The sequence below is a fragment of the Hylobates moloch genome, unplaced genomic scaffold (genome assembly GCF_009828535.3).
Source record: "Hylobates moloch isolate HMO894 unplaced genomic scaffold, HMol_V3 SCAFFOLD_3, whole genome shotgun sequence".
Lineage (NCBI taxonomy): Eukaryota > Metazoa > Chordata > Mammalia > Primates > Hylobatidae > Hylobates > Hylobates moloch.
In genome coordinates, this window is record NW_026652278.1 from 72,802,845 (window position 1) to 72,809,879 (window position 7,035).

Sequence of the window (7,035 nt, forward strand, 5' to 3'; positions counted from 1 at the left end):
TGTGTCCCTCATGTGTGGGGCTGGTCCTCCTCCCCAGCAGACCTCACCTCCCTGCCCTTTCAGCATCCCCTTCTTGGCCCCAGCTGATGGCTGATGCTCCCATTGGTCTCTGTGGTGCTACCTGCCACTGGCCTGCGGAGACCTCAGACCCTCACTGTCTCCTTGTCCCATTTCCCCTGAAGCTTGTGACTGGTTCTGTGGTTATGACTGAGCTGACCCTTCTGACCTCCTGATCCAGACACTTCCCAACCTAGGCTGTCTCAGCTCTCCAAAAGCACCCTGAAAATAAAAATGGAAAGGAGTTTGGCTCCTTGGGTGAGGTTGTTCCTGCTCTCCCTAAGACACTGTTCTTTTCTGTAAATTTCACTTATCTGAAAGAAACAGAATGCTTCTTGTTTCTCGGTGGGGAAAAGTAACCATAATGGAATGCCGCCTTCATGCTAGGCATTTTACCGGTCACCCCATTTAATCTTCACAATTCTATAGGAAGGGATGCTTGTCTCTGCTTTAGAGAGGAGGAAACTGAGGCCAGAGGGTTTATGGAACATGTGCAATGTCATGCGGAATGTTAATAGTGAAGCCAGGGCCAAAACTGAGGTCTGCCTGAGTCCAAGTCCGATTCCACAAACATGATGTTAACATACTCCTGGGTGCCAGGCACTGTGCTTTAGGGGCATAGCTGCCTCCCTATTGTCAAGGATTTTGAGCAGATCAGATTTGAGGACCTTTTTTCGATAGGTCTGTATTTTTCTTACAGCCACTCTCCATTTTAAGCGCATCGTGAGTAGACTTTTGGAGTCTGATCTATCGAGCTGGGTATGTTTGGAAAGCTACAGAGCAGTGGCCATAGAAAGACTGCATGAGACAGAGTCCTAGCCTATCTGTCCGGCCAGTCGAACCTCATGTGTTTGCTGCTTTCATTTTCCCTTGGCTGAGGAAACGATGGTTTGGTTTTGCAAAGGAAGGCTGGGGACTTCCGCCAGCTTGCTAACGGCCTTGCCCCATTCAGATGCATCGAACTCACAGAACATCGCTCCCCAGCTGCCGGCTCGCGGTTCTGAGAGTGCATGAATAGAAAACCACTCATTTCCCTTCGCAAAAGAGGTGCCCAAAGCAGATATTTCAATATATTCCAATTTAGCCGAGGGAAGCCAGGACATGGATGTTGTTGCCAAGGAAACCACCTCCTTCCTCCTGTGTGCTGTGCGTACGTGTATCACTTCATCTCTCTGCTCTCCAAGGTAATATAGCTCCGTGCTTGGGGACGGGTTTTTAAAAAGGCATATAAAACCTCTTAGCATCGAGAAGATTCATTAAATGATCTCACTCCAGAGAAGCTTAAATTATTCTTTTTAGATCCTTTTATGCTGAGGATGGGGAAATGGCTGAGTCAGTGCTATCTCTCGCAGCCCAGCTTGGTGTCTTGGTGGAGACAGTTTTTCAGAAATAAACAAATCAGAGTTCGCAAGCTTAGACAGGGCGAGTGTGTGTGTAATAAGAACGAGGCCGTCATGTAGCTGTAATGTCACGGTCTAATCCCTCCTAGCGGATCTGCCAAGACCACCTTGATCTGAGGGCCTCCTGGGTGTGAGGCCACATTGCACAGGGCAGGCTTCAAAGCAGAGACAAGAGAGGGTCGCTGTTGCAAGGCCACCTGTCAAAAGATTCCTTGTTCGGGAACTGCGTGGGGATTTCTGCTGCCCAATCTGTTCTCAGGCCCACGCCTGGGCTGTTTTTGTCCTGCCTTGGTGTCTGGTCTTGGGTCCACCTCTCTCTCCTGGACGCTGCCATCACCCCCTTCATTCTCACCTACCCTGTTCTGTATGTTAAAGTCAGCACAAATCGCCCTCATGCCTTACAACCCAAGAGACAAACTGGAGGGTGCACTTGGTAGTCATCTGAGATCTCAGTGGGTGGCCCTGACTTTCACACCTTCTTCCTCTCAGCCCCTCCTGGCTTTTAGGGCTCAGATTCCCTCTTGCCCACTGCATATGCAGATTAAATTTGGCTTCTCTCTTTCAATTAGTGGCACTAGCCAAGAATACTGGTTTATATTAGTCATTCCCAGCTGGGGGCAAATTTGCCCCCCAGGGGACATTTTTGGTTTTTATTTCGAGGAGGGAGTCCTACTGGCATCTAATGTGCAGAGGCCAGGGACTCTGCTGAAACAACTTACAGTGCACAGCCCAGGCCTCTAAAAACAGAATTATCCAGCCCCAGATGCCAATAGTGCTGTGGTTGAGAAACCCTGGCTTATACTTATTCTCTTTGCTCGTTGATGTAATAAATATTTATTGAGTACCTACTATACACCAGGCTCTAAGCCAGCAGCTGGGGATGTGAACTGAACAAGACAGACATAGTTTCACTCACTTTCTCACATAGAGCCAATTGGGAGACGTTAAACAAATAATTACAATGATACAAATAAATTATTATTACAGCTTGAATCTAGATCTGACGTGGATCTCCTGTCCCAGTTCTGAAGTCTACCTGGTGCCCCAGCCGAACCTGCCCTGGCTCCTAGGTGGGGTATGGACATCTGTGGCATCCCTCCCCAACACCCCACCAAGCTGGGCTGCAAGACGGGTTATGGTGGCCCCATGACTTCTTACCTTGGTAAGCCACAGGACTTCCTTGTTAACTGCTTTGCTGTTGGTCATTGCAGAGAAATAGGGGACAATAAAAACAACCTAAGATGTGGCAAAGGCTCTAGGACTGTGTCATCTGCTGAAGCTCCAGTCCCTGCACTGCATCTCCTGAGTGGCATCTGTGATGGCAAACAAAAGGCTCCTTGGGCTTCACGCTCTGCTTTCTTTCTAAGCAGTACTTACCACCCGCTACATCCCAGCCTTCTTCTGACTGGCTTCCTCTTCTGATAGGCTTATTTCCATGAAGTTCTTCAGAGTTAGAAGCATGAACTTTAGAACCAGGTGATCCCAGTTGGAATCCATCTCTGGCACTTACTAGCCATATGACCTTGGATATGTTACTTAACCTTTCTGTGCCTCGGTTTCTTTTTCTATAAAATGGGCATAATAAAATCTATCTAGCATAGTTATTGTAAGGATTAAGTAAGTTTTTATATGCAGAGTTCTTGGTTCACAGTTAGTGCCATTTAAGCCTTTCTATCATTCTTACTGTTACGATTTTCGTGGCATGTCAGTCTGATGATGCAGACGAGGCAGGAACTTTCGTCTCTGCCTCTCGTGGACCGCCTGATCAGCTCCATGGAACTCAGCCATGCCTGCAGTGCTGCAGGCCTCGCTTCAGAGTGCTGGAGGCTGAGAAGTCATTGGATGTTGCTTGGGCATTTTGGGGGGTTTCCTTATGCAGGAGGAAGATGACAATCATTGTGGAAGCAGAAGGTTGTCATGGAAATGCACCTGTTCCAAGTCGTTGCACCCTGGGCTCTGGGCTGGCTCTGCATGGGCCTGCCATGCACTGACTTCAGCTTCTTCTGAGTCAGTGGGAGGCTGGACAAAGGTAGACATCTTTCCTCACCGCCAGCCTGCCATTGTGGCTTTCTGTCTCTGGTGTGAACAGGCAATCGAGCTTTCCTGGTCTCCTGAGCTACTGTGAACATGGCACAAGATAGTCGACTCTGAATAACATTGGAAACAACTATTTCCTGGATGGTCACTGAGTGCATGGCCTGCGGGAGGGTGAGGGCAAGAGGACTGATGGTTACTGGACATCTTCTTCATGGCCAGGCTTCTGTGTGTCCTCTCACTTAATCCTCCAACAGCACTGTGAGGAAAATACAGCATCCCACCTCACAGGCGAGGAAGCTCAAGTTGAAGGAATGTTAAATTGCCTGCTCTGAGCCTCACAGCCGGGAGGTGACAGCCCCAGGATTGGTGGCTAGGGTTTGTTTGCCTTTAAAACTTATGTCATGTCCTTCTGTGTTATCTCGGTCTGTACAGGCTGCTACAGCAAAATACCATAGCCTGGGTAGTTTATGAACAACAGAAATTTATTTTTCATAGTTCTGGAGCCTGGAAGTCCGAGATCAAGGCTCTCGCAGGTTCAGTGTTCAGTGAGGACCCACTTCCTTGTTCATAGACATCCCCTTCTCACTGTGGCCTCACAGCAAGGGGTCAGGGTTCTCTCTGGGGCCTCTTTAAATAGGGTCACCAATTCCATTCATGAGGGCTGCACCCCCATGACCTAATCTTCTCCCAAAGGCCCCACTTCCCCATACCATCACCTTGGGGGTTAGGATTCTGACATGAATTTTGGGAGGACACAGGCATTCTGATCATAGCATATGTGTAATTGCTCCTGGCCCGCTGGGGAAACCACCACCTCCAAGTATGGCTCCCATCTGGTTACCCTGGGTGGCCAAGGTCAGCAGAGGTGCTTTGCCAACTGGTTGGCACCCACACTACCTGTGTCCAGGTGGGCTGGGGTGAGGGTTGGGTCACAGTGGGACTCTGTGGGGTTCCGGGGACTGTCAGCTGCCCCGGGGCTGGAGGTCCTGCTGCTCTGTGCCCATAGGCACCTCCTGGGAATCTGGCGACTTGCATCAGGGCCCGGAACTCACCCTGACAGTTCTTTCAGCTCTTGTCTTTTCCTCCCCTACCTACCTGCTCATCTCGCTTTCACACACAAAGCCTCCCCTGCACTCCCCGCTCCCCTCCTCAATCCCTTTCCCGGCTTTCGTACTTTATGATGCCGTGACTTGGGTGAGGAAACTCATTAAAGTCATTATTCCGTGCACAGAAATGTGTCTTTCATCCCATTCATATTTAATGTTCCTCCCACTTGATCTTTTGACGCTTTTTAATTCTTGATATTACATGACATACACACACAGCTCTCGTTGGGAATCGTTCATTCTATAGAGTTGTCATGACTGCTCTCTGTGTGAGGAAGGCTCCTCCTTATGTATTTATTAATTTCTAAAATGATGCCTGTATTTTGGGATTGATGCTGTCTGATGCTATTGATTTTGAATGATCAAGGGTGACATTGGGTTAGGAGGAATTGTGGGAACAAGACAGAGGTCTGGATTCTTGTCCCGACTGTCGCTTTTCCTCCTTGGGGGCAAGGTGTCCATCTGTGAAATGGGCAGATGCATGCCTCATGGCTTAATCCAATCCCTGCATTTGGCATCCATTGGGCTTTTCTGGGGTGTAAACATTTGGTTTAAATTCTGTCTAATTTGCATAAAAAGGAATATTTTAGGAGGAGATGGGGCTACCTGTAGAATCACAGAAAAGGCTGAGAAATTGGCTGTCTGAGGGACAGATAACCAGGGCAGCTGCAGGGACCTGGGAGCGGGCTCCCTTCTGGCTCCGTGGTGAAAGGAAGGAGACCTAATGGCTGTCAATGGCTCTTTTCTCAGCACAAGATTTAAATTCCAGTAAGTGAACATAAAATTGGCTCAGCTGGGGTCCCATGCCCGAGGAGAGGGTGGGGTGTTTTGATTGACAGTTATATTGAGATCTTATCCAATGAGGGCCAGGAGTTGCCCCAAGGTTAAGAGGCTGTTTTCAGAAGAACGGTGGATTCTGAGTAGAGGAAACAACAAATGCCCTCCACACGTCCCAAACCATGGGGAGGCAGTGAGACCACTGGACAAAAAGAGGAAAGAGCAGGTTCTTAGGGTTCCAAATCTCTGACTGAGAGAGATACATTTCTGGGCCTCAGAGATTACCTTCTAATTCAGGAGCAGGCAAACTTTCTCTGGAAAATGTCGGAGAGTAAATATTTTTGTCTCTCTGGCCCACATGACTTCTGCCATGATACCGTGAAAGTAGTGGTAGAAGACATGTAATGAATGGGTGTGGCTGTGTTCCAATAAAGCTTTATTGATAAAAAACAAGTAGCAGGCTGGGTTGGGCCTGCAGGACACAATGTGCTGGCCCAGGTTCTAGTTGACAGCTGTCATTTCTTAGAGGGGAAGTTCCCTCCCAGCTTTAGCAATCCAGGTAAGACAGTGGTTCTCTGACATGGCTCTACTTCAGCAGATCCCAAGGAGCCTGTTGAGAATACGGATGCCTGGGGCCCACCCCAGCCTTGTCAAATCGGAATTTCCAAGGATGGGCCCAAGGATCTGTATTTTTAACAGTTACTCCTAGTTAGTTCTGAACTACACAGTGTTGTGAACTGGTCTTCTAAGACCCAGTGGAGCAGGTAAGACCATCTTCCGTGAAATGTGGACGTAGTAGAGAAACTGGGGAGGGCTTAGGAACTGAGAGGAGAGGAAGGCTCTCCAGGGTTGGGGAACAACGTGTGTGTAGGGCAGGCTTCCTGGAGGGTCCCACGCTGGCCTTAGATGGGAAATGGAGCTGTCCCAGAACTAACCTAGCTTTTCCTAGCCCTCATCTCATTCTCTATCCTGTGGTCTGCTATTCACAAGCCAGAGGGGAATTGGTGGAAAGTCCGGGTATGAAATCTGAGTCATGTGGTTCCCTGCTGTGAGGCAGTGAGGTCTCAGAAAGTTTTCTGTTTTCATTATTCTGAAAAGGCTGCACCTATAACCCAGCCCTATTTCATGGCTTTCCTCCATGGCATCCCTTTCCCCTTGTCATTGTTCTTCTTCCTCTCCTACAGACCTGCTTTATCAAAAACTCCCTTTCTCCTTTGCCCTGAATGACCCCCACCTGTGCCTCTTTCTGATACTGACCTTATTCTGGCAAACCCAGCTCCTTCTTGCTGTAATTTTGAATGGGACTAAGACCGCTGGGAGAAGCCCTCTCCCATCTCTTTCAGTTTTCCATGTTTTCTTCCTTAACATACATTCCACTCATAAAACCTTTGGGGTCTTTTCTACTGAGGGGTGAAGGCTGTAGATGCTAGCAGAGCAGTCTTACTGTAAAGAGGGAGGTGGGTTCCTAGGGGGTGGTCCTGGGCCCAGAGGGTTTCTGACCATCATCGCCCTCCCCTTGGACCTAGACAGGGCTCTTTGCTTGTTACAATAGTAGGCATCCATTGCCTGCCCAACATTCACCTCCCTTTTCTGGCAGCAGAACACCTTTTTTCTCAGGAATTTACTCCGTCCCCACTCTGAGTCCGGGTGGATTGGGT

At 48.8% G+C, this 7,035-nt stretch overlaps 1 long non-coding RNA gene across 1 annotated transcript; it reads left to right on the top strand.

Moving 5' to 3' along the window:
* The first annotated feature begins 795 nt into the window (after window positions 1-795).
* LOC116478986 (uncharacterized) lies at window positions 796-4,818 on the top strand. Its single transcript, XR_004250907.1, has 2 exons — window positions 796-1,241; window positions 2,445-4,818. It is a non-coding gene; the product is annotated as an uncharacterized LOC116478986 (long non-coding RNA).
* Window positions 4,819-7,035: the final 2,217 nt, after the last annotated feature.